The sequence below is a fragment of the Falco rusticolus genome, chromosome 1 (genome assembly GCF_015220075.1).
Source record: "Falco rusticolus isolate bFalRus1 chromosome 1, bFalRus1.pri, whole genome shotgun sequence".
Taxonomy (NCBI): domain Eukaryota; kingdom Metazoa; phylum Chordata; class Aves; order Falconiformes; family Falconidae; genus Falco; species Falco rusticolus.
In genome coordinates this window covers 20,967,872-20,995,765 of record NC_051187.1, presented here as the reverse complement: position 1 = coordinate 20,995,765, position 27,894 = coordinate 20,967,872, and the positions used below count along the sequence as shown (strand labels likewise).

At 48.1% G+C, this 27,894-nt stretch overlaps 1 long non-coding RNA gene across 2 annotated transcripts; it reads left to right on the top strand.

Annotated features, from left to right (window-relative positions):
- Positions 1–227: 227 nt before the first annotated feature.
- On the top strand, positions 228–27,894 carry LOC119142246. 2 transcript variants are annotated; one of them, XR_005102201.1, is made up of 4 exons: positions 228–1,227; positions 14,519–15,146; positions 17,547–17,758; positions 26,186–27,894. It is a non-coding gene; the product is annotated as an uncharacterized LOC119142246 (long non-coding RNA). The 2 variants fall into 2 exon arrangements; XR_005102200.1 differs by lacking the exon at positions 26,186–27,894 and having other exon boundaries at positions 17,547–25,048.

Below are 27,894 nucleotides of genomic sequence, written 5' to 3'. Positions count from 1 at the left end.
CTCTCCTCCTTCACCGCTCTCCAGACAATGTATAAGAGAAAACCAATTTGTGCAGAAAAAACAGGAGCAAGGAGATTCAGCACACTTGCAGGGAACAAAACAAACTGAGAAAATAAGGCTATTGAAAAAGTGTCAAGTCGGGAAGAGTGGGAAGATGGGGCAGAGCTATTTATTAATGCACAGAGCTGGAGACTCTGGAAGGTAGACAGGGCCAGCTGGAAGGTCAGTTCTGGATCTTTATGTTTTAATCCTTTAGGTGCAAGATGTTTACTGTGTGAGTTTAGGGAAGCATTCATGGGATGTGGTGACAGCTGGGCAGCAGAGAGGATCATCACAGCGTACAGTCAGTGTGCTCAGGTGTTGCTGAAGGTGGGAGATGCATCTTTCTTGGGCCCTGAAGAAATCCACCTTCTGCCAAGGGACAGCAAAAGTCCTGCCATGAAGAAGACTGCTCTGCTGACACACAAGCAGTCATCACATTTTTGGGGATGAAAGTGGAGCCACACTTCCCTTCCTTTATTCCATGTGGGCTGCAGTCCAAGAGCAAGGCACCCCGCAGACGTGGGTCCCTGCAAAGGGCAAGGAGGTATTGCTGGAGTGACTGACACCTGATTTTGCATTATTGAGTCGGCATCGATCAGCTGTCTCTGCCCATAATAATGGTAATAGAGTCGATGCTAATCAGTCCGTTTGTTTCCAGAGCTGGATGTGGGTGCGTGTGAGTGTATGCCAACAAGGCTGATTTGGGCTGGGAAATTACAGATGGAAATGATGATTAATTCAGCCAGTACATTCCCTTGCACTCCTTGGACACCCCAGAATCACCCTCCAGATTGTGGCACACCAAGCCTTCCCATCTCCCCAGTTTGCATTATAAGAGGAGGCAATGGAGGCCTGGAAATCGGGTGCAGATATGAACTTCCAGACCTTGCCTTCTGTCCCTATTGGTAGCCCAGATTTGGTGCCTTATCTTCTGCCAGTGTTTCCTGATCCTGTAAGCAGAGAGCCACCAGCCCTCTCTGGAGGAACACAAACAAAACCTGTACACTGTGCACAAAATCTGTGCACCATGTGCTGTGGCCACAATGATTTTCATTTATTGCTTCTGTTTCTTTTTCTCCACCCACAATTTGATTTATACACTTGCAGAGGAAGCATCCCTTCTTCCTCTGATCCCACAGGGACGATGGCTGGTCCAGTATGAGACTCTGAGATAATCTTCCTTAGGTAAGTCACTGTCTTTATGCAGTCAGTGTATGCTCACACAGTCCCTGGCTGAAAGAGCTGTCTCTCTGCTCTGCTCAGTGCAATGGGCTTCTATTATCAGCAGGTTCTATCTGCAAAGCAATTGATAATAACAAATAATTAAAAATGCATTTCTGTTTCAGCAGCCTCTGGGTGCTCTCCCTAGCTAAAACAAGAGCTTGTCAGTGTGAAGGGCCATAGGAAAATGTGTTTTTCTCAGCTGTGAAGTGTTGCTCCTGAACCCTTTTTATTCCATTCTGTGTCCATCTTATCTGTTGCAGTTCTTCAGGTCAGAGGCCATATCTTCTCTGGTTCTGCACCGTGGGGTGCCAAATGCAGGCAGTTTGTTGTTATTTTTCCATGCTGTTTGCTTGCTTGATTGATTTTGGAGCTGAAATGACATGAGGAATGTATTGGAAAGCTCTGTTGCGGCTTTTAACTCTCTGTGTAGACAGCCTTCTTCTGGAATGTGAATGTGGTTTCCTGATTTAGCTTAATCTACTTCCATTTCTAACCTGCTTCCTTGCCTGGAGTCATAGTGTTTGTGAGGGGAGCTATCCTAGGGCAGCACATGCGGACAGCTGGCCTGTGGAGCTCCAGCCTAAAATCCCAGCCTCCGCCCCTGCAGTATTTGTGGTCTGCAGAGGCTGGAGCTGATTCCCAGAGCTGGCAGGGGGATCTGGGGACCGGCAACCAGAACAACTCAGAAGAAGCTAACCCCAAACTCCCTCGTCTTCCCATCCTCCAGCATTTATGTGGCAATTTAGGACATTTATTTATCTGGCGTAGATAAGCTTTTAGAATAAAATAATGTAGGCATTTGCAGAGGTGGAAGTGGCAGTGATGTGGATAAGGAGGCTGCACAGTGGCTCTCCCCGGGCACATGATACAAGGCAGGCACTGCTGAGCTAAGCGTGGAGCCACAACCCCCCGGGGTGCACCTGCTTCCCCCCTGCGTCCCATCTGCTACCCTGCAAAACCAGTGCGGGGTTCTCTCAGCCGGCCGTGCCACAAGCACGCGGTGACCCAGGGGCTCCAACCTCTCCCTCCACAGCCGAGTCCCCAGAGAGGCAGGTTCCCCCAAAAGGCCGTGTCCCAGCCGAGGGGAGAGCATGGACACGTCTACACCAGCAAAGGAGCCAGTGCTGCAGGAATCACTGAGCCACTGGGTGTCAGTAGCATCCCACTTCCCAGCTGCTTGTGGATGTGGAGGCCGGAGGATGAGCTCTCCTCCATGGAGAGCAGAGCTCTCCCCAAACACCCGCTCCGGAGAGTAGGTCAGGCTGCACACCCACTCGGGGGAGACAGCTCGCTCCTGTGTTCAGGGGAGGGTGGTACGAGCCCCATCACTAGAATTGCTGGTGGTTGGCTGGGTTTTCCCACCCCGTGGAGGTAGAAGGAGGGATGCTACTGCTCCAGGAGCCGCAGCAATAGACTCTGAGCAGTGGGATACCCTGCGCAGACTTGGCTCCTGGTCAAGTACTGTCTGTTCTGGTCAAGGTGCCTGGTTTTTCACAACCAGGCCCAGAACGCAGGATTTTCTCCCTGCCACCTCTCTTCCCCCTGCAGCTCCAGGGGGGAGCTCTCTTCCCCCTGCTCTGAACCTGTCCCTCCACTGTCTGTGTCACCTCTACCACCCCCCATACCCCTTCTCACCCATTGCCCCAGCTTGAAGGAAGTTTATGGCCCTGTGTGATGGTGCTGGCAACAATTTATTAAAAGGAAGCTTTTTGCAGGGGCAAATCACCTGTGGGGTGACATTTCTGGCTCAAACCAGAAGGAACGAAAAGTCCTGTGTGACAGGACAGCCAGTTAATCCACAATCCTGGCACCCACTTGAGTGGAGCTGTAGCTGCACATCCATCCTCACTCACAGTCAGAATCTGACCCACTGTTGTCCACGTAATCTGTGAAGACCTGACTAAAGAGCTTCCCCCTGGTGCAGGTGAAGTCCTCTCGCTTTGTCCTGGTGGAGATGTTTAATCTGCTGTTAATAACTCAGCCTTCCTTAGGCTGAAGTGAGGCAGTCTCCACAGCCTGCTGCTCTGACTTCCATCGGCAAGGTAAGATACACTTGCTCATGCTTTCCCTCTATCCCCACATAGCCTTGTGAGTCTCGTGTCCTGCTGCATCCATCAGGCTTCCAGGGATGAGAGATCTTTCTTCTGGGTGCACAAAATACTTGAAGACCTCTCAGTTCTCAAACCAGAGGGGAAAATGTTCAAGGTCTTAGAAATTATGCTGCTGTGGGACACCTGTCTGCTGCTGGCCAGCTGGCTGGACACAGGTTCTGCAGCCCATTGGGTTTATTGGCTCACTTGGTCATGGGCAGTGGGATTTCTCCCAGACTGTTCGCTACCTGGAATGCATTTTCTTCATCAAACCCAAACAGGCTGCAACTTGCCCAAAGTCATGTGGGGAAGTGGTGTTCATACCCAGCCCTCTGCCTGTGCTCATGGGAGAGTAAGGACCCCCCACTCCTCCTCCTATCGGCAGGTCCCTGGTTTCCCCAGGGCACCTGGGGGTGAAAATGCCCATTTCTCTGGCCCGCTGATTCCCAGCGATCGCTCTGTAATGCAGTTTCCAGGGCCATTATTTCTTGGCTGCCGATACTGGCCCAGGCACTCAGCTTGGGGAGTTAATGGTGTAATCGGAGCCGTGGTGTGAGGCCATGAGGGAGACAAGCTCCATCAATCCTTTTCCGTGTACACAAGCCCTTGATTAAAGGTTACGGGGTTAACTTGCTTTGGCTCACCGTGTGGAGGCAGGGAGAGAGGAAGGTGGGAGGAAGGGAACCGGCTAAAAGCCTTGTTTTGAGATGACTGCTGGGCTGTAGGCACTCAGGCCTGACATGCAGCTGTTATCCGCCATCCCACTCATCTTCCAAAACCCTCTTCACCTAACAAGAGCTGTTGGTGCCTCTCCAGGCTGGGAGGAAAGGAGCTTTGTGAGAAGCCGGGGTAGCAGCAGAGGAAGAGGCTGACTTCCCCCTTGCAGCTCCCTCTCCCTGCTCCTCCTCTCCCCTTGCACAGCAGGGTTGAATCCCATCAGCTCATCCCTCTCGCACAGGGTCCATGCCAGCCGCTCCGTGCTGGATTACCTGCCCCTGGGAGATGAGTTGCTCCCCTGAGTCCCAGAGTGGGATGGAGGAAAGGCAGATGTGTCCAGTTCGGGAGGGGACACTGCTGATGTCACCCAGCATGGGACAGGTAGAGAATAAGTCAGAGCAGCCCCAGGGCTGCTCTAGGTGATGCTGAGCCCTGGGCATACAACGAGTGGCCCAAGCTTCAGTCCCATCTGTGTCCTCCCTCTTTTTGCTTGCATGCAGTAACGAAGCCTGGGCCAGTGGCTCAGGCTCAGCTCCAGCCCCTGGGACATCATAAGCACCTGGGTGCTCTGTCAGGCACTGCTAATCCCAGAGATGCAAAGCAGAGCCTCCTATTTTATTTGACATCAGGCAGCAAACAAGGCTTACCCTGCACAGATAAGGACTGATTTGCCTTCACTTAGACTTGATTGATAGCTGTCTTACCCAGTTATCAGCAAGGAGATCTGTCATCCTCTGCCCAAGGGCCATAGGTTTTGCAGCTGGGGGATTTGTTTTAAGATGAGGATGCTCACGGGAGCTCCGATGCATTTTGGTGCTGGGGGCTGCAGGGTCAGCCAGCTCCTGGCTTGCTGCTGACAGCCAAGGCCATCTTCACACCTTCCTGCCCCTGTCCCACCTCTTCTGGAGATCAGCAGTGCATTTTCCTGATGCTCTTTCTCCAGGCAGACCAGGGATTGCTTTTAGCCTGGCAAATACAATGGGGCTACTGGGAGCATTCACCCCTGCGTATGTCTCTACCTTGCCTTTCTGCCTGCCAGGTTAGAGTGGAGAGGAGGAAAGTGGGAGAGGAGAAACCAGCAGGAGCACAGTATCCCAGGACAAAGAAAACCTGCCCTTTCTCTTCAGAGACTTTATCTTTCTTTTAGATGACAGACTTCTGTACAAGTATTTTCAAATTTGGGTTTATTTGGCAGCAGTGAAGTTGTGTTAAGATTAGACAGGACTTAAATGCTCTCCAGTTATGGCCAAGGGCTCGTTGACCCTGTGGCCTGAAGGCTATTTGATGAGGAGGGTGCTGAGGCCACGCGATATCAGTTCTTGTACTGAGCTTGGGAATGATGCTTTGTTCAGAGAACTACAGAGTCGTGGTTTGACGACGCCTCATCCACACCAGCCCTTGTGGAGTACACCGCAGGGAGCAAACTGTTGCTGGAAGAACAGCTCCCTGCATCGCTCATCTCCTTATTTTTGTGCTTTATACTTTCCTTTTCCCTCTTTGTTTTCTTTACTTAAGCAGCTTCAACAACCAGAATTGTTAACTCTTAGTGGTGGGGTTTTTTTTTTTCTTTTCTTCCTTCTGGCCCAGAATATTTCAAACTTTATTGTTTTTCTGGAAAAAGCTATTTTTTTCCTCTGCTGTTGCTTTCTGCTTTCATCTCTCTTCTGTTCAAGTCAGTAGTCCCCCTTCTTGTGAATCTTTTTTCCCCTGAGACTTTCCTGATTTTTTATCCCCTTTTCCATACTGTCTCCTGTCAGCTGAATAGTTTTTCAGCCTTTCTCCTCATTTTGAGCCCTTTACATTTATTTTTCATTATGTCCTCTCTCCTAAACCTCCCCTACATCACCACAAAGCCTTTTGCAAAGCAGCCTTCCAGCCTGGGGGGCAGAGCCTGAAGCAACAGCCTGTGCTCTGCCTTTACAACTTTCTGCGGATACCCCTGTAGCAAAGTCCCACAACATACCACAGCCCTGCACCAGCCCCAAAGGCCCATGTGTTTTCCAACAAGCAAACACACAGAAACGTTTGTCGTTGATGCTCGGGTTGGAAATGTGTGTGTGGCTCCTGCAAAATCTAAAGAGCATCCAGGGTGTTTCTGTGTCAGTGCATCCCAGCCTGTCCCTGTCAGTGTGCTGCAGATGGTTTCTCCTGATCCGTGTGGCAAGGTGTTACAAGGGTATGCAGAACCACATATGCTGTGGAAGATGCTTTTGAGCCCGTTTTCAGGCTCGCTCTCTATAGCTGTGGAGCCTGGTTCTAAAGATGACCCTGATGCCATTCTCCATGGACCTTTCAGAGATAACCCTGGGGTGCCTGGGGAGTGAGAGCTGTGCTGGGGAGCTGGAGGTCTTACGGTGCCTGTGTTGGGACAATTGGGTCGTTGCCACAAGTGGAGCTCTCCCCATTGCGTGGGAACATGCTTGCAGCCTTGTTTGTTCTGGGATGATATTTTAAATAGGTGGCTCTGTGCTCTTCTCTCTCCTGCCCCTCTCCCCACAGCCTCTGTGCTCTGCTTTCTCTGGACTGGCCTTGGTGGCCCTCACACCCCCCAGGGCTCCCATTGTCTCTTGAGTCCACTCACACACACAGCAGCAGTGGTGGTGGCTCCTGCAGCTCTCAGCAGCACGTTGGACCTCTGGGTGAGGTGCTGCCTGGCATTACCCCCACCCTTGTCTTGGCACAAGATGGGGCACAAGGGAGGGTCCACCCACCCCAGGTCCCATGAGGGTGGCTCAGCCAACAGCAGGCATGACGAAGTCACCTGGGGTGAAGGGATGGAGTCACCCATCAGCCCACATGGGCTCTCAAAGGAGGGTTTGATCACTGCCCTCCTGGATCCTAACTCTTTCAGGGTGGAGCCACCCCCTTGAGCTCTTTTAAGTATTTGCTTTTCCTTTTCTTTTCCCTCCTCTGATTTTTATTTGTGAACCTCGTTTCGGTGATTAACCTCAGGGCCAGCGCGTCTCCTAAGAAAGATGCTCTCACTTCATTAAGAGATAATGGAAGCTGTCAGAGATTTGAAGGATTGCACTCGTGATGGGAGCAGGAGGGGGAAGAAATATATTTGCAGCAAAGTTACATTTTCATGTAAATTGTTTAAAGATTTAAATGGTTTCTATTAGGAAGGGTCACTGGGGCTGTGTGGAGGGCTAAATTAGTCCTTCTGTGCAGAAGCATAATATTGTCTATAAATGAAAAGGAATAAAGCAAGCTGTTAATTTTTTTTCCCACTTTCATTTCATCTCACACTCTCTCCCTCTGCCTCTCCAGGAGCCTTCCCCCTGCCTTTCTTTGGTTCTTGGGTCTTTCTTCTGGTCTGTTCTCATCTACAGACTGTACTTGACAAGTCTGATTTGGCCTGGCCCTGCCCAATGCTGACTTCTGGCTAGCCAGCCCTAGCCTGCTGTCAATGCAATGATGTTGTTGTACCCATGAACCTCTGTTGCAAATGCAAATCTGCTGCAGATTGGGTTTCAAGGCACACAGGGCCCCTATGGGGAGAGAGAGACCTGGGTGATCAGTTAATTTGTTAATGAGTATCCCAAGTGGGTTGTTGGTTTGCCTGCTGACATGTTAGGTGGAGTCACTGCTCCATTTCTCTGCTCCAGGCTGGTTGGTAATTCATCCACAAACACATCTTCATATAAATAATCACAAGACAGTAATTTGCTCTGGTATTCACAGATGAACTTGTTTTTGCACACACCATCGCCTGTCTAAATGTGATGGCACCTGTGGGGAATAGGTCTCCCCTCCCCATATGGATCCCAGCCATCCAGCCTGTGTGCAAGTGGTTGCTGTCGAATGGGAAGAAGGTGATTTGCTTTTCCCTGAGAGCACTGGCCTCTCGGGCACTTGTGAGAGAAGGTATCTGATAGAACACCTTCAGATGTGTATCTCACATGTTTGCAGGTGAGACCACCTTTCAAGGAGCATTTAGAGACAAACCCACAGTCCTACAGGTATATAAAAGCCAGCAGAGATTTGCACAAGTGCCCTTTCGCTATTATTGTTCTTGAAATTTTGTGACTTTGTGCAAAGGCACAGGGGCCTTCTCTGTTCGTAGCTGTGTGTCTGTACTGCTGCATTGATGGAATGGTTAAACTGCGCTGCAAAGAGCAGTCCTGTGCTTCTCACCAGTACCTTGCTGGCGTTCACGTCAGTGACAAAGGCTAAAGGAATAAAATGTCTTTAGAGCAATCAGTGGTTTTCACTTACAAGGAGCTAGGCAGACATTTCCCCTTGGAGGGCAGGAGCAGAGCACAAGGTGCAGACACCAAGGCAGGGAGAGGTGTGTGCCTGTGTCCTATGCTGGTCCCTGCTAGGATGTCCTGATCTTTGTGGCATGCTGTAAAGACTCCTAAACACCTAAGCACATTGCATTAAGCAGAATTCAGCCCTCTGGTTCATCCCTCACATGCAGAACAGCAGAGATCAAATTCATCTCTCAACTCTGGAGGCTCAACTCCAATTATTGGAGGTGAGGCACTGATTGCTCTTCACACACATGCATAAGGCACCTGTGGAGACCTTGGGGGTGGGAGGTGCTTGGGGAATAGCAGGCAGTAGTGGGTTTTGCATGCTGATGACTGGGAAGGGAGGAAAAGCAGGGGAAAGAGGAAGACCTACATGAGGACAGCAGAGGATAAAAAAATGTGGCTGGGAGGACGAGACTGTCTCTGGGCTAGGTTCTAAAGGATTTTGGCAGCAAACAATTAAAAAAGGTGATTTCTTTGCAGATAAGGAAAGCTAGGATTTCCATTCCTTCACAGAGAACAGAGGAGTAAACTCACAGCATGTCAAGAGGTTTGCAGGGAGGGTGGGTTTGCATGGCCAAATGCACACAAACGTACCCAGCAGAGAACAGGAGCAGCCAGGCACTCTGTCTCTTCCTCTTTCATGGACCAGATTATAACTGGAAACACAAGGACAGTGCAGTCAGTTGGTACTACACCACGTAAAGCTGTACAGTGCATATTTGTACCACCTAAACTTGGGGCAGGGGTGATCATCTTTCTGTGTTCCTTCTACACCCAATGAGGAAAGATTGGCAGATCCAGGGGGCAACTCTTGTCCCCTAAATGAACCTATAAAGTGCAAGCAAGTCATTCATTTCTTTGGGCAAGGCTAACACTTCACGCAAGAGGCCAGCTGGTATGGTAACAGGTCTCTGGTTTTGATCTTGGGAAAGAAGGAGATGTCTTTGCTCCAGTTTTCAAGATCTCAGAAACAAGCCTGCCTTTCAGGATGAGAAAATCTAGAATACAGAGCAAATTTCAAGCCAGTTAGTAGAGCACAGAAGGAGGCACACCCCCAAATATATATGCCAACATGACAGCATTACTGTTAAAAAAGAGGCATCTTGCAACTGGCTGTTTCAGGGGTAGAGGGACTGCGTGCTGATCAGGATCTCCTAGCCATCAACCTGAAATTCCCCTCAATGAGAGATAACAGCAACATCCTCCCCTTCCTAAACAGATCTAGTTTCTTGCTCAGTTTCTTATCCCTTGCTAACCTGAATTGGAAGGTGTGCCACAGCTTTGCTCTTTTCATGGTGAAGGATCCTCTAATTCCAGCTGAATGATGTCCTTGGGCTTTTTATCTCCATCTCTGCTAATGCCAACCTCAAATCACTCTTCTGCCTGCTCCCCAAAATGTTCCTCTCTCAGCTATTCAGGCAGCAGTTCTGTCCCCTCCCTTTGGAGTCTACTTTTTGCCAAACTCTTGCAGATCCACAAGGAAGAATCTTCATCCCATCCATTCTCCCACTTCTTCTGTTTTCAATTAATCTCTGTTGAACATGGTTGATTGCAGTCATAATGGTACTCCAAACAAGGCCTCCTCAGGGCTTTGTGTGATGACAGAAGCAGTCTCCTTTCTCTAAAGGGAATATCTCCTTTGACACCTTCTGCTATGGTATTTGCCCTTTTTTCAGAGCCACATTACATCAGAGATTTATCATCAGCCCATGATGGACAAGTTCATCCCTGCCTTTCTCCCCCTTGCTTGTTTCCAATGGGTGAGCTCCCCTTAGAGCAGAAGCTCCTTTTACAGGAGATTTTGTGCAACTGCTGTTTCTCAAGGTCACCTAATTTCTCCCACAGGAGAAATAGATTCCTTTCAGCATTGGGGAGTCAGCAATCTTCCTAAATCCCATATGTCTCTCTGTGCCAATTTCATCAAGGGATATGCCAAAGATATGAGTCCCTTGGTCATTGTTTGAGGAACTCCATATGTACTCATCGAATTCACCTCCTGCACTGCAGAGTTGGTGCTGATGCCCACATGGATTAGATACACCAGGCTTTTCATGCCTAAAAGAATTGGTCCCCTTTTCTAAGAAGGATGCCAGTTAGTGTCACTAGATTTGGACTGATGTCCTTATGGGTCAGTTCAAGGTCTTTCAGAGAAATCTCATTTTCATCACAGGAGTAGCAATCCTGAGTGCCTGTCTCCGAAGGGTACCAACTCTTTGAAGGTGATTTTTGCTCCTGGGCTTCTCAGTGAGGAAATATTTGCTGTTGATTCAAGCCCTGTCTGATTTTTGGCTTGTTGTTGGGATCCTGTTTGTAGAGTGTAGCCTTGGGTACGGTTGTGGCCACTGGGTGATGTGTTTGCACAGCCAACATGGCATGACCTATTCTCCATAAAAGCATATTATATTGGACTCTGTTCTCTGCTCACCTTAAAAATTGGCTAGAAATCGAAGTGTACTCTTGAGGTCAGAATAAAGGCTCTTTAGCAGTCACAGTTACTCTTGCCCCATTTCCTTAAGCGTGGGTGCTCTATTTGGTAAACTCCAGGCATATGTTTCCACTCCCAGTTTTGTTACATGCAGTAAAATTCCTTGTTGCCATGTTGGTAATTTTGTATGCTAATTCATTGCATATAGCTTCAGCTACTGACCTGTTTTAATATCTCCTTCCATTTAATTTAAATGGCATCAACTTCTGATCACTGGACCCATGTTTGTTTTCTAGGTCAACCTTTTCTGTAATGACTTCACATTCACTGAAATACTACCGAAATAGCCTTGTGTCTTCCTGGATCAGTAACCATTTGGAGACAAAGTCTGTTTATTATCATGCGCAGGAATAAGTGGTGCCTGCAATAAGCAACATTTGCTCTGCAATCTGTGCCTCAAAAATTAAAGCCTCCGTGATGACTCGGTCCCATTCTGACTGAGGAGTTCTAAACCCAGTCTCCAGCACAACCTACCAACTCATTGCAGAGTCCTTCCCCAAACAACTTTTATTCTCATCAGCCCAACCCATCCTAGTCTTCTGGTCTATCCTTGCTAGTCTGATTCCACTCCCTATGTTGTGGAGGTGGGTACGGTGATGATGTGATTCTCCTCATCTCTCTATGCGTCCCTCTTTTTCTTACAGCACTTTTCTGAGATTTGTTGTCTTTAATCTCAGCATGCAACACCCAAACCTAACCAGGAGGAATTTACTCTCTGGAAATAATTCTTGTACCTTGAATAGCTTAGCGCCCTCAAACCTTTCACATGGCATTGGCACATGGTGAGCCTGTTGGATTGCATCCTTTTGGTGTGCTTGGCTAACTGCAAGAGCAGCCTCTGACAATCACTCGAGTCTCTTCTCTTTGAACACCTTACAGCTTGGTGCTGGTACCTGCAATCAATTCCTGTGGGATTTTGCCACTGTTACTGTCCCAAGGCAAAGGATAATCAATAGCTTTTAACTTAAACTTATCTTTTTTCTTTTGTCTTTTTTTTCTCCATTTTTTAACACCCTGACAGACACCACAGCCTTCTGTTCTTTGGTCCCAAAGCAATAGCAGGCTCATCATTTCTTCTTCACAAGTCCTCACTCACAGATACCTGCCTTTTTCCAAGGTTGTGCTGGTCTGTTTTCCTGTGCTTCCCCCCTATCTGGTCTTCCTCCTGTTTTCTAATTGTCCTGTTTTCCTTGAAGTCCTGTGAGTAGTCCTGTCCCTCCTTAGGCTTCAAACCGTTGCAGTCTTCGCTGGAGCATCCTCTTTTCTGCTGAGACTGGTTTCACTTCCCATTCAGAAGATCCCTGTCAGTCTGGGGCTGGGAGCTTCCAGGTGCAAACAATTTCTTTCAAGAACACCTCTAAGAGTGACGCAGATTCCAAACCCCCTGATACCTGTTGCGTTTATTACCCTATTGTTTGTGGGGCATTTCTTCTAATTGTCACCATTTTTCCAGTCTCTAGACTTAAGCAGTGAAAATCTCTCCCAAATTCCTTCCTAGGTGCTCTCGCATGAGATCTCTTGTTCGGTTTCTTGTCCCTTTCATGTTTTTTTGTTTTCTCACTTAGTGTTTGGTACTTGCTCTGCCACACCCTGTACTTGATGCTTTATTCAATGTGTTTTTCTACAGAACAGCAGCTAGAGAGGATGCTTTATGAAAGGAGATATTTCTGGGTTTCAGGTTGCGGAGAAAGAAGTTTTACTCTATTTCTAGCATGCTGGGGGGATTGAGTGAAAGGGATGGAGTTGGATAGCCATCCTTGTACAAACTGCCAGTCTATTTGTCTGGCAGTGTGCCATGGCACCCAGAAGAGTGGAAGGGATATCCTGGGTTGACAGTATCACACCTTTCCTTCCTCCCATTTTACCAGCCCTCGACTGTCAGTGAATCTGAGCTCACCCCATGTCTCCACCGACCTCCTGGTAATGTCAGGACACTGATAATCTTATATTTTATTCCAAAGCTATCTCAGAGTCAGTTCATGCCTTGTCACAAGGGGAACACCCTGCTACCTGCCTCATTCTGCAGCCTTTTGTGTCCTCCCTCGGTGCTTTGGCATCGGGCATCTCCTGCAGCTCTTGGCTTGAGTTTTGAAGATCCACATCTCCAAGGGCCATGCCTGGCACAGCCTCCCCACACAGCTGCCAAAACACTGGCAGTCTTTTCTTGGAGGCAAGGAAGTGTCCCAAACCCTTGGCTTGCTTCTCCAGGTGCATGGGGAAGGTGAAAAAGGTGGGGAGGTGCTTGGGAGAGGGGCAGCAGCAGTCTGCAGCTGTGCTAGGGTTGTGTTTCACAGTGGTGAAAAAGGTGATGGGGCTGGTCAGGAATTCTCAAAAAATCCCCATTTCCCCCCCCTAGAGAAATCTCAGTTTCCTGAATCCTGTCTCCCCCTCCCTTATCCAAACAGGACAACTTTGACAAAACTTAGTCAAGAACAGTAGCACAACTCCATCATAGACTTTCATGTCAAAATGAGTAGTAGATATCCACCAAAATTAACACTTTGCTGTGTTTGTTGTAGAGAATCTCAAGCTCCATTTCATAGATGACTACAGTTACCACCAGCCTGGGTGTGGGAGTGTGTTGTCAGAGACAGACAAGTTGTCTCTGTCATTCTTAGAACTATTCCTCTTTACAGGAATAAATAAGTACTGAATGGGTAAACTGCATCTTCCAGGAAAGGCTGACCCTGTGCACTCTCAAGCAGCCTCTGTTCTTCTGTCCTGACCCACTGAATACTTAAGCTCTCTCCCAGGTTTTGTACATCGCTGTGTAAAATGTAGATTCTTTGGGAGGAGGGAGGGGAACCCAACCAATGAGGCCTACTCTGTGCTTTGGTGCCTGGCAGAAACCTACAAAGTTGACAAAGAGAGAAGACGGCCAACCCAGTTCATGGATAATTCATCTCATGCATAACTCATGCCCACACATTTCATGGATAATTTAGGATAAGGGCTTACAAGATCAGGATCTCACATGGAAGTGAAGGGTCTCTCATGAATAAAGCTAATGGGAAACTCTAGCTGTGGGACAGAAAGTTTCTGAAGGTGGCAACATGCCAATGGCTCGGAGAGCAGAAACTGGTGTGGTCACTTGAATGTTGGTATCTCCCAACCTGGCCAAACTCAAAATACATTTGGCAGTTTCCTGTCTCTGTGAATGGCCGAAATTGCTTCGGCCAAAGGAGATCTGAGCATCCTAACTCCACCGTGTGGAAGCAGGAGGCCTAATATCCTGGGTTTGTCCAGAAATCCAGAAAAAGCACCTTCTTTTGCAGTCCAAATGCCCAGCTATAGCAGAGAGATGACACTGCCAAAGGAACTGGACTTCTCCCTGCAGATTACAACAGCAGCTGGGACATTACCTTAGGTGGGGTTCAGGACCAGCACACAAGGCAGCAATCACTCAGTGAGATCGTTGTGCTGGTAGGACCTGCTCACAGACCCTGATGTTCCTTCTGCTGCCCCAGAGCTGCTCAGAGAGACCAGCATCCTCAGCCACAACGTGCTTTCCTTGCAGCTGGTGGAGACTGACCCAAGGCCCCAGTCGCCTTTCTGTGCCAACGTGCTTACAATTGTTGTGTGGTTTCCATCCCTTTTGCTACAGTCTATGTTGGTATCTCTAATACAAGCAGTATGTAATTAATCATTTTTATCCTTATTCATCATTACTACTTTTTTCTTCTTTTCCAAACACAAACCAGAATGGGATGGTTGATCTTCTTCCTATGGTGTGAGAGCACCAGAATTTCATGTATTGAAGGAAGAAATCTGTGATCTTACTTAGACTTGGGCCGTACCGTGGGAACATGTTTAAACCACCAGCGAGGAAGGCAGACAGCACCCAACTGGAGTCCAGCTCCTTGGATTCATAGGAGGCTGGATCTTAAAGCTCAACTCACAGGCATTAAACATTTAAACAGACCAGTCGAAGGCTGAATTATTAAAATCACCCTACGTGAAATGCTTCTCTGCAAGAAGATGAGCACTCTCCTTCCCTGGTTCATTGTCTCTGCGGGGTGTCAGAAATACTGAGGCTCATTCTGCCTTTCCCATCCCCCTTGAGATACTTGGAACAACTGAAGCACTCCCAGCTGCCAAGAAACACTGAATATTTATGAATCCCCTTAATCACAGAGGCAGGGACCATTCCAGCCAGCCTAGTTTGGCATGCTTTTGGCCTTGCCTCCTAGAGGGGATCAGAACTTGCTCTTAGAAGTTTTTTTCACCACCCTGGAGCTGATCAACAGGCTGTCCAGTTCAGATGGCAAATCCTAGCAGTAGCTTCAAGGACAGAGATACTTCATACCTGCTCCTGCACCACCTTTTGGGGTAAGAAATACAAATGAAGTTGTCTCAGGATTTGCCTCCACAGCTTCAACGTTGCAAGGAGAGAAGCAGCAAATCATAGGGGAAATCCATTGTTATCCCATTACTGCACTGCATATGGTGTTTGCATCCACCTCCAAAATAAATGTAAGACCAATACAGCCATCAAAGTGAAGCAAGCAGTGATTTGATATTTTCCCTTTCCCCAGCTTACAGTAACAGAGGGAATAGGGAGAATTAATCATGAGAAAAGAGGTTGTTCTTTGGTTAGAATGAAATCCAACTGGGAAGAGCAGGGGGGTTCTCTTTTATCTTTTCATTTGTGTTCCAATGTGTACATAAATAATGTTTGAAATTCTTCGTAAGCATTTGGTATGAAAGGAAAAGTCCTTGGTTGGTTGGTTGGGGGGTGTTGTTAGGTTTTTTTGTTTGTTCCTTTTGAGGTTTTTTAATTATATTTTGTTAAACATACTTATTGCCTTCTTTTAACTGGCTCTATCATGTAATACATTCAGAGACTCTGGTTTGAGAAAGCTTCTGAAACCATATGTCTTTGAATGATCAAGGCACTTGTGTGAACTCTTTGTGGGTGCTGCAGCCTTCACAGATAAGGCTAAGAGGCAAGTTATTTCCAGTTGAGTTCACTGAGAAAACATCTGGCTTTTAAGCACATTTCCAGGTAGAAAACAGGGTGTGAGGCTTGTGCTATGGTGGAAGGCTGTAGGAAGGCTTCAGGCTGACCTATTGATCAGCTCTGGTGCAGGAGAGGAGCGTAGGGTTTTGTTGCTGTTGGGCAGGCTTTGCAGCAGAGCATGCAGGGACAGCACCATGCATGCCCATGAATTACTTCCAGTGCTCACCAGCATGGACATAAACCCAAGATCTTCTAAACCCAAAATGCTGTAAGAAAAGCTACAGTGAGAGTGGTTCTGATCAAGTAGCAAACTATAAAACTCTCAACAAGGAATTGGTGTGCGGGGAAGCTGAGATGGGTCGATGATAGCTGACTCTGTTAGTCAGCTATCTCACTGCTCTCACTCCTGAGGCCATCTGGTTTTATGGAGCCTTCTCTGCACTTGGCATTGGCCTCCCTGGACTCAGCAGGAGCAGAAAAGCTGCTCAAATGTTTATTAAAAAAAAATTTATGTTCTTGGAAGACTCACTGAAATCTTAGATGCTTTTCTGTTTGGTCCTGTCTGACGATTTACCGTCTTCAAAACACTTCTACAAGGGACTGGATGCCATCCACCCTAGCCCTGGGGGATTCTGGCAGAGGTTGTGCATTGCCATTGTGATCGGCAGTTAGCAGAATTAGCAGAATTCTGGGCTCCAGGTCACAAAAGACCAGGCTCTGACCTCGTGCAGCACAGTGTGAATGCGATGTGCCTTCATCTCTGTTGAGATGTTGTGCATGACCAGAATGGGAAGGATCTGAGGACCATAGATATTGCATGACCTCCCACCACTTGACTGGAGATGTCACTGTCCTCTAAGACATGGGAGTTACAGCTCCCTTGGAGACCACTTGTCTCACCAGCTGTTGGAGGACACCCATGCTGTGGTCACAGGCTTGATGTCACCCTGCTCACACCAAAGTTGTGATAGCCGCTGTCAGCATGTGTCCCAGTTCCCTCTATCACATGGCCAGGCATGCAATCATCGCCCATCTGTATTCTGGTGACATGATACACCTGCTCACACATGGCTGTGGCATGCTTGCAAATGTGGGATTTGGGGAATTTTCAGGAACTCTCTCGGTTTTTAAGTCCGTCCTCCTGAGCTTGTCCTGTGTATAGCTCTCTAGTGAGCAAAGACCTCTATGATGACTTCACATGCTGTGGTAATGCTGCTACCAGGCTGAGCAAAAAAAATCTGGTACCTCATGTCATATCAGAGCTACATAACTCCAGGCTTGCTGAAGGTATAGCAGAGCCTGGTACACTTCTGTAGGGCTCAGGGCTTCCTGTCCTAAAACATTTTTTGTGGCTGTTAAACAGCTTGCTGCATTAAAACCCATGAATGAATGGGAAGTCATTCTTGCAAAGAAATAGGTTGCAGGATTTTTGGCACTCTGGGAATTGGGAGTAACATTGCTTTGTAAATTAGATCTATTAAATACTTAGTAATATCAAAATTTCATGTGGTACTTTTCTTCAAAGAAGTCTGAGGTGGCTCTGTTCATCAAGCAGTTTTCCTTTAGACTGACCTGGCCTTTCAGAATCACCTGGGAGGTCATATTTGATCCCAAGTTAATTCCTAATGAGATTTCCTACTTCCCCAAGGCTTTCCACTGATATATATGAAAAGACAGACCAGACCAAGCCTTTTATCCAGACATTTCTCAGCTTTGAAGAAGTTTCTGCAATACCAAGCATTGCCAATTACATGTCTTTCTCTTAACAGGTCAGAACTGAGTAGTTCTGGTCCTTGGGAATCATGAGCCTGGATCTGAGCAAGATGGTTCATTCCTGCAGTGGGTGATCCACACTGTTGCATGTATTTTATTGAAGAAGAAGCTGGGGTGGTCCCACTGAGTTTTGGCTTTGTGCAACACTCAGAGGGTGGTGATTGCAGACCTCCAGCTGTAGCTAAGAGACGCTCCGCGGAATACCCAGGTAACAGCATGAAACTGTAACCTTGCAATCAGCACGTCCTTATAATAAACGAGCCAATGACCCTCTGAATGTGAGCGCTTCTGGTGGGGCCAATGGCATTTGCTGGTTTTATCAGTTCATCCCAGAGTTGCTTAAGGCTGCCTTTAACTGCTGATCTTGTGCGGTACAGCACACAAATCACTAGCCCCTGTAAAACACAGCTACCGCGGGACGGAGCTCGAGGAGGTATTTAGCAATGCACAACAGATTCATGAAGCGGGCGGCCCAGATGCTGGACTGCTGGAGATTCAGTTGCAAAATCTCTCCAGACTGGAGGTGGGCTAGTGGAGAGAGAAACCCTCCCACCTGGAGCTTACCTCTTACATGGGGAGCCCACACATCTAACCCACCAAAGCCCCACAGCTGATGGAGCCCTCCTCTTGCAGCCACATCATTTCATAAGGTGCTTTTATTCCTCTGCATTCATCCGTCTTGTTTATTCCTGCCGTGGATTGATACAACAGGTCATACATTTGGAAGAGGCTGCCAAAGATAATATACATCCTGTCATAGTAACAAGATCATCAGAAGGAAAACTGAAGAGATAATAAACCAGCAGGAAAGCTGAAGAGTGAGAAACAAAAGAGGAACAGAGAAGAAGTGACAATGTTATCTTTGTTTAATGCTCCTCTGAGTCACCATTAGTTATTTAAGATATTCATCTGCTAGCTCCCAGCCCTGTCAAATTAAGAGATCCAAGGGGTGGGGTTTTTGGTTTTTTTTTCATTGCCAAACAAGTTGCTGTGGTCCGAAGGGAGAGGAGACTTCCATGAATGATGGATGCATTTTATTGCAGCTCACTTCAGAGGCTAGAAGGAAGCAGTTTGCCACCACACAGGGCTGCATGGTAACACATGGGCTTTCTTCTGGGTATGAATGTTCCTGTGGTGGTTGGTCCACAGAAGCCATAATGCGAGGAGAGTAAGGATAAGGAGGACATTATGGATAAGGAGGTCAGCAGCACCAGCCCATTCCCACAGCTGGAAACCAGATGCTATATGGACAAGGCATGAGGCTGGGAGCAGCGCAGGACAACTGTGCTTTGGAGAGAGGTTCTCAAATGGGGGAAAGTATCTCCAAATCAGTTGCTGCAGTTGTCCAAGGAGAATGAGTGTAGGTTCATTACAGGGCAACCACAGGCATCCAGGAGAGATGGTGCTGTGGGAACTGAGTGGGCAACCAAGATGTTTTCATAGCGTCAAACCCAACCCCTGGCCCCTCCAGACACCTGTACCAGGCGACACCTCTGAGTCATCATTTCTGCCATCTCACTTCTCCTTCACTCCCAAAGACAGATCCCCAAGTCAAGTGGAGAGACCCAGGAGCCATCTGTCCTGCTGCCAGGCGAGGCTGCTGTGTACGGGACCACGTGTGCACCCACATGTGCTTGTGTCTTTGGGGAAGCGCCTCTTCCCTCTGCCTTTTGCTCTTCTCAATTAACCCAGGATCCAAGAGAGTAGCAAGAACATTAATATAACATATGGGCTCAAAATAGTAAAGACAGCCTTTCCCCGAGGGCTTTGCAGAGAGAAAGGAGGCACCTGGCAGGGAGAAGTGGTGAAGAAGGAAGGAAAGAAAGGAAACGTGACTGGCTGCAGGCTGCCCAGCTTCCCTTGATTCATGTCTAGGGCAGGGGAGAGGGCAAAAAGGGTAATAGGGGTAAAATATATTAAAACAAAATAGAGGTAAAAAGGGGATGGAGAGCACAGGCTGGATGACTTGCCCCCTTGCAGTGGGGCAGCTCTGCAGAGCATGTTGGCCAGGGCCTGGAGCAGTATCTCCCTCCCAAGTTCCCCCAGGAAACCAGAGGCCTGCAAACTGTCGAGGCGTGGGATTAAATAAATTAATGATCTGAGGAAGGTGGATAGGAATTGTTGTCTTGCTGGTAAAAAAAAAAGACAACAAACCACAAGATCTAAGGATTTATGGCAGGGGTCAAAGGCTCACAGTCCCTTCTGGATCCAGGCTGAAATCTCCATGGGGTCCCTCATCCCTGAGTGGGTGCACATTTATTGCCAGCAGGAAGGAGCAGGACAAAAATTATCGCAACCAAATAATTAGCAGCACAGCAGCCAGAAGGGCTGCATAGACAGATAATGTTGCAAAACTGTTAAACAGCAGATTTTAGCATTGTCAGGGGTTTTCTACTGAATCTGAAAAGAGCAAGGGAAGATCTGAGGCATCGGATGGGGGAACTCTCCATATAGCTTAGTTGTCAGTGACTGATTCAGACCCCGTGTAACTCCTTTTGCACACTACGCCTGCTATATAATCTGCTGTATGAAACCATTTTGGCATAAACCAATTCCAGCAGAAGCTTGCCTACCCTCTTCTTCAAAACCTCTGATAATGGAGGCTAAAACCCATCCTGGTCCGCACAGCAGCCTGCGCCAGCATTGCTCTGAGCAGGTTTTCTTGTGCTAACTTGTGCAAATCCCCATGGACCCCAAGCACAAGACATGCCACCAAGTAACAGAGCCACCAAGTGGCACCTCTTTCCAGGGTGGAAGAAGAGATGGGAGAACTGAGCTGTCCCTCCTATGGAGAGGGTTTTATTGATGATGGGAGAGACCCTGTGACTTGTCCCTGGTGTGGGCTCGGTGCGGTGCCAGGCAGCTGTCCTTGCCCACTTGGTTGATGGGGTTAACGGGGTCTGCCTGCATGGATGCTGATATGCACCATGGCCACCTGCACGCTGGAGCTGGCCCCAGCACCCCCAGCCCATTTCACACATGCTATCAAACATCTGCTCGGCCGTAATGACTCTCCGTCACTGCCGACCAGGGCCGTATTCGAGGCGGTGACCTCGGGCTGGAAAGCACCGGAGCCCATCGCCAATCTGCCGGACCAGCTGTCGGCCACGTTAGCAAGCCGCCATGGGCAGAGCAGGGCTGGCCAAAGCCTTCCTCCCACCGCACACGAGGCTCAAACCGAGGGCTGGCGCGCCGGGAGCAACGCGGGCTCTTGCGGCTGCAAACACCATCAATACGAGCTGACAGCTGCCAGGAGGGGCTTCGGGAAAGGTATTAGAGACCTCAGTGCTCTGGCCTGGCAAAGCCCCAGCCTCCCGTACGGTGAAAAGAACCAAACAAATATTGTGATGTCCTCTGCTTTTATTTTATGTGGTTATTTTATTTTGTGTGTTTATTTTCAAGGGGATTACCAATAAATTTAATTTCAATACGGTTAATCCCCATATATATTTACTGAGGACAATTAGCTGGCATTTATATTAAATATACACAATAGAGAGTTGAATATACAGTTTATATAGTATAATTAGATATATATACACATATAAATAGATGCATAACTCTGTCTGCAGTGTGAATTGGTGAGGAAGGACCAGGGTAATGTGCCGTGACAATATTTATCTCATGCCATATTTATACCCTGATAGCTGGAGAAGTACAGCGGGGCTCTACAGGAGCGGTTCTGGGAGGAGCCGCAAGCAGAGCGGGTGCTGTGAGGGAGACAGACAGATGGGTGCAGTGCCAGGGTGATTCCAAAGGAAACAAAAGGGGGTTTGGGACCTGGGGAGGAAGCAGCAAGGGAAGACTTGAGCAGAGTAGAGGACCCAGACCTGAGGGAAGGTGCTGCTAACCCAGGGCAGAGACTCAGGAGCTGTCCCAGAACAAAGGGCACACAGGTGGTTTGGGGGCTTTTCTCCACTTTGCTTACAGTATTTCTGTGCATTTTGCTGTACTGGGTATATTCTAAAAGTCCTGCGTGTGAGCAGTGTAGCTGACACAATGTGGAAGAAACCTCCTGTTGCTAGGCTGGTGCCAGGGCATTGCTTTACCACAGCATCAACCCCATACAGTGAGCAAGAGAAGCCAGTTCCCTTCGGCACCAGGACAGGGCTGCCCAAGCCCCCGTCTGGGTCCAGGTGTGGGAGCAGATGTTGGAGGGAAAGTCGATCTCTGAAACGTGAAGGCTGCCAGTCTTCCTTGGCTTTTTCTCCAATATTTGTTCCTGGGGTGAAACTCTTCCTCGTTCCAGCTGGAGTCTCCCTGGTTGGGAGACAGTGGTGGGGAACTGGCTGGATGCTTTCCCATTCCAGCCTGGCAGCTGCGCTCTGCTTGGAGGATCCACCAGCCTTCCCAGAGCAGAGAGGGTGAGGGAGACCTGGCAGGCCATGGTCCTGCAGCACTTGGCTTCTCTGGAAGCACAGGACAGCAGCTGAGAAGGGCAGCTGGATTAGGGGACTGGGGAGATTTTCCTTTATTTCCCACATCTTAAGAAGTCCCATGGGAGCTGAAGTCAGCCGTCATCTCTAGACCTCATGCCACCGGGAACAGAAAGGACTTTGGAGGTGGTTGGAGACACAGATTTTTATACCCAGGAAAGTCTGATCCCTGTGGAAAATTTTATGCTCTTACCCTAGCATCAGGACCAGGTACAAGTGTTTGACCAACGTGCCTCTTCCAAAAAAGCCATCAGTTATCTGGATGTAGCAAAGCCTTGCACTTGCAAACTTGCAAAAGCACGTAAGATTTGATAAACATGCAAATTAGTAGTTTATCACGAACAGTAATAAAAACTAACACTGCCATTTTCCCTGTTCAACCTATCCAGCGGTCATTCCCACTCCTGGTGGAACTGAACGTCGGAGCAACGGGAGCTGTTCATGTGCATGCCTTCAATTCCGTCATCCCAAACGGCTGTGAGAACAAACAGCCTCCCTCTTTCTGCATCCAAAAGATGTGGACCGTCCTCAGGCAGACCATCCCAGAGCTCAGTGCATGGCTGAGTCAGTCCCAAGTCTAAACCCTTGTTTGCTTTAAAAAAAAGTCAATTTACTTCTTTGTACGCCTTCCACCTGTTTCTATTTGGCTGCCACCAGCCTGTTTTTTAATCACACACAGCTTTCACTCTGGATTTCACAGGCAGTGTTAAAATCCTGCCTGCAGCTAAATGTGGTGTGAAGCTGTGCTGCCTTTGGAAGACTCTCAAAGTCCTCAGTGTCCCTTCTTAGCTATGGGCTTCTCCAGCCTTGGCCCAAAATCAAAGGACTGGCTGAACTCTGGGAGTATGTTGCCTCTCGCCTCCCCTCAGCTCCGTCCTGCTCCTCCAGGGCAAAGTAAGCCAGACAACGGCGTAATTAAACCTTCTCCTCACTTAAAGTACTGTTCAGGGAATTTGATTCCCAACCACTATTTATGGCTATTGATTTCTGCACTTCTTATTACCGTGGTAAGTGACCTGTAACCAGAGCGGCAACTGGCGGGTTTATCAATCTCTTTCAGATAATTAGTAACACAGGAAGTTGGAGAAGGAAATAAATGGTACAGTTGAGAAAAGTTTGCTTACCACCCAATGACGGCTACCAGAGACAGCAGAAGAGGCAATAAAGACCTGGAGGAGCTGGCCTTGGATGCTGCTTCTGGTGCTTGGTCAGGAGTTGGACAGTGGAGAGGACAATACCTGTCCTGGACTCTTGTCCCATCGGGGCCAGATGCCAACTCCTGCCTTAGGTGGTGCACCCACCCTCTGATGAAAAGCCCTGTGCATGGGGGCGCAGCCCAGGGATGGAAGGGTTAGATGAGTGGATCATGCACCAGCATCTGCATGACCATCAGTGGAGCCAAAATGCAATAAAGCCCTTTCAGACAGATCCCCATGCATTATTCCTTGGAGATGAAACCAGTCCCATCCCCCGTGGCCTGCCAAGGCAAGGGCTTCTTGGTATGCTCAAAATCAGAGCCAAAGGGTTAATTATCTTTTTGGCCTCTTTCCTATTGAAATGTTGCCTGCAATTAACTCCTACCAGAGGAGCCAGACAAATCATGGCTCTTGTTCAGACCCCTGGAGGATCGACCTGCAGAGCAGGACTGGGTGCAGGGATTGCCTGGGATCAGCTGAAGGGCTGCCGATGAGTGAGTGCCCGGTGGTAGTTGCATTGATCTCACACTATTTGTCGTTAGATTGCTGTAAGCAAACTCGGCAATCTGAAGATAATTAAATGAACCAGTCCTGCCAGAATAAACCCAGAGCTTTTATTTGCAAGATGGGAGCAGCAGGTTATCTGCAGGTGTGTTTAAAGCCCTTGTGATGCTCCTGCACTTTTCTGCACTGGGCATTGCCCCTAATCATTAGAGCTGGGGACAAAGGGATTTTAAGGGGGCAGAGGGTGGCTGGAAACTGGGAGTTAAAAATGAGAATTAAGCCCCCCCAGTCTCCTCAAGGCTGGGACAGGGCCTTACCCCCAAATAATCACTTTGCTGCTCCTAGCTGACCTTTTCCCCATGCAAACAGCTTTTCAGTGGAAGGCTAATTCATTCTCACAGCTAAAAATGATCATTGCGGTGAGAAAGTGTTCTGGGCGTGAATCCTTTTTGCAGCAAATAGCAGCATTAACAGGTTCATTTTCTCCCAGCAATGCTATCAAAATCTCTTTAAGCTGTTTCCAGAGCATACCACAGATGCACTAAACCAAGCCTGCAAAATGGGTGGGAGATGTGGTTGTAGTCAGACCTCCCGCCCCAGCCTCCAAGACCCAACTCAACCCTTGCCAAGCAACATCCATGCCTGACGGCTGTAAGAGTCTGTGTTCCCTCCTGAGGTGCCCCAGGAGCATGTCCTAGAGATGGCTCCACTTCTAAGAAAATGCACAGGAAATTTCTGCTTTTTCACAGATGGACATGCAGAACTGCTGGAGAATGGAGTCATATCTTCCTGCCCCATCTGGCTTCAGTTTCTGGGATTTCTGGACATCATTGTTTGTCTGCATTCAGTTGCCACCTACTGCTAATTTGTGTGACTTGTCCCACGTGCCCCCAGGCAGACCAGCCTTTGGCTGCTCTTTCTAAACCCTATGCCCAACTGCGGTATCTCCAAGCACTGGGTGGAGGCCAGGTGTAAGCCTTTATCTCCTGCAGTTTTCCCAGAAACTGAAGGAATAAGTAGTTAAAGCCCTGAAATCATCAGGTGGATCATTGCAAAAACTGGGAAAAGAAACATGAGCTGTTGATCCTCTGCTTTATCCATCAAGCAAAGCACGGCTCTCTGCCGCAGTTACAGGTACGGGTGCTGTAATGCAGGCTTGCAGGTGTAGTGCTCCAGCTCAGGTACGTACCTAGGAGCCCTGTTATAGACTTGATTTGGGGCAAATTCCAGCTGCTTGTTTAGACAACTTTTCCAAAGGCGGCATTTTCCCAGGGACTGGGTGACACTTGTGCAATGCCAAGGTCTAACCCCAGCTCTTGATGATCACAGAAAGGTTTGGGTTGGAAGGGATCTTTACAGGCCATCCAGTCCAACCCCCCTGCAGCGAGCAGGGACATCTTCAGCTAGATCAGGCTGCTCAGAGCCCCATCCAGCCTGGCCTTGAATGTTTCCAGGGATGGGGCATCGTCCACCTCTCTGGGCAACCTGTGCCAGTGTTTCACCACCCTCATTGTAAAAAAAATTCTTTCTTAATCTAGTCTGAATCTACCCTCTTTTAGTTTAAAACCATTACCCCTTGTAATGGCATATTACATTACATTACAGGATGGTATATTAGAGGTTTCTTGCGGCGCTGGAAGAAGCGTGGAGATGCAGGTCTGATGCAGTCAGGTTTTGAAGCAAGAGGGAAGGCAGGACTGAGCAGCATTTCACTCAAAGCAGACGCAGCCACGAGGCTGTGGATTCACAAAGCCCAGGGATGTGCTGAATGCAGCAGCTGGCTCTGAGCAAACGCTATCCAAAGGTCATCAGCGATGCTCCCTTTGCAAAAAAGCCCACACACCTTCCCCATGACAACCTGTTACATGCTCCAAAGGAAAACAAAATTGCTCTTTTTATTATTATTTACATTAAGACTGAATTGCCTTTCGCATTCGGCAAAGCTGCTGCTTCTGCCTTGTAAATCCAAATCATGACTTTTTGGGGCGATGTGAGTCAATCCCTCTGAGGGCTGAACTGATCATTTTTATTGACCCTGTGGTGCTCTGCCAGTGTATGCTGCGGAGAGCCGGTTGAGTTTCCTTGGCAGTGCTGGGCAGGAATGGGGAAAATGGGAAAATGGAAACAGGGATAATGGAAACACTGGGACCAGATAACACTCCTCGTGCTCCAATTCCCTATCACAGTGATGCAAACCTGGAGTAACATGGCAGGGAAGCAGAAGCTGCAGTTTGGTGACCATGGGGAAAAAGAGTAAAAGAAGGTGGAGATCCCATCTCTGGAAAGGGATAACACTCAGAAGATCTTCCAGGGAGCCCTGGAAATGATCATGTTTTGCCATGGCTATGCTTTCCTTCATCCATCTCATCCCTTCTACACTTCTTAGGACCTGGCTCCTTTGTCCTGCTTCCCTCTGAAAGGCAAATAAAATGTCCCCATGCTGGTCTTGCTAAGCTCTCTGTTCACTTGATAAACTGCTCAGCCTCTTTCCTTCCTCAGAAGCAGCTGAGATATCGGTGCCCAGCAAGGTCCCAGCAGGACTGCATGCCAGCCCCATGGCCAGAAATGTGTGAGCCGCCAGCTGGGGCAGGCGCACCAGGTTGATCAAGGTGGGTGCCAAGAGCCCTGCGAGTCCCCGGGATGCAGCAGCGGGCAGGGAGAGAGCTGGAACTCCCAGGACATTGAGGATAACTCAAAATGGCCACAGAAAGGCAGGATCTGAGCCAGAATTACGGCACAAAGACTTTGAAGAGGCATTTAATAGAGATGTCACTCTATTAAGTTCACCTGACCGGAAAAGCAGCTCCCAGGCAGAGAACAGGAGCTCAAGCACCAACCTCGTGCTGCTTCGTGGCCAGTGCCCGAACCCATATGGTGCTGAATATGTCCCCTAGGGCTGAGGGGACATTTAATTGCCCCTGATCTTAGGGGACCATGCCAAGGAAGGGGGTAAACTAGAGACCCAGCTCTTATTCCTGGATCTGTCACACACCCCCTCAACTACCTTGGACAAACTGCTCACGCTCCCTTAGCAGCAAAATAGCATTAACATTACTGTCCTACTTTGCAGTGATGTTCTGAAGACAAATTTGTGTTTCCCTGGGGAGAGGGACTAGAGTAAAACCTGTTCACCAACCAAAACAGGATTTAGCCACCTGGTTTGTAAATGGCATGCTAAGGAGCCTGAAACTGCTGTCCCCTGGGAGAAGCTTGCGGTTTTTGCCTCCTTTTTTTCCCATGGAGGAAAAATTATCCAGATTAATTCACGGATGTAAAATCAAAAGATCTTTGGTAACCTCTTCGACTATTAAAGTAAAATAACGATAATAATGAGCACTGCAGTTTCACTCATCTCAGAAGATAAAAAAAAAAAAAAAAGTCAGGCCAATTTCTTTTTGCTTGCCAGCAGATAAGAGCCTGACCCAGATTGGCAGGGCTCAGCTTCCTCCACAGCTTTGATTTTCGTGGGGGAGGCTTAGTTCTGGCTGTCAGACCCCAAACCCTGAGGTTGGAAACCACAAGCTGAGCTGCCAGTCAATTGCACGTCCTGGTGGGCTGGTGGGGTGGAAGGGGTGGAGGACTTTCGGTGAGGTTTTCGATGGGGAGCACCACACTTTGCTCTCCTGCTTTTGATGCAGCTGAATTTTTCTGCTAATCTGCCCATCAGGCTCACAATGAGAGCTGCTGGTTTCTGAACACACAATCTGGCAATTTATTCAGGTGACTAAATAAAAGGAAGGGGGAAAAAAAATCCTGCTCCAAGTTGTGAGCGCTGAGCCCTTGGGAATCACAGCCCAAAGTATAGAGAAATAGCAAATAAATGCTGTGGAGAGGACGACGTTTGTGCTGTCCCTCCTGCAGACATAATGCCTTTATATTAATTATATTTAGAAGTAATTTCTGCGAAGCCTTATAGTTTAGTATTATAAAAAGTTTCTTTTGTCACTTTTTTCCCCTTTTTTTTTTTTGCACCACTGTGAAATGGCAAGTTAGATGGAATAGGCTAAGATAATGCGATCTGATTGAATAATGAATAAAGATTAATGAATTTTTGCTAACGTAAATGATTGCATGGTAATTGCTTTAATAATATAAAATTATTTTCTGCTACAAACTATGATTAATGATACCAACCGAGCATTTGAATTGTGTGCCTTGTTTTTTGTAAGTTCAGTGATTAAATAACTAATACAATAGTTTACTCTTAA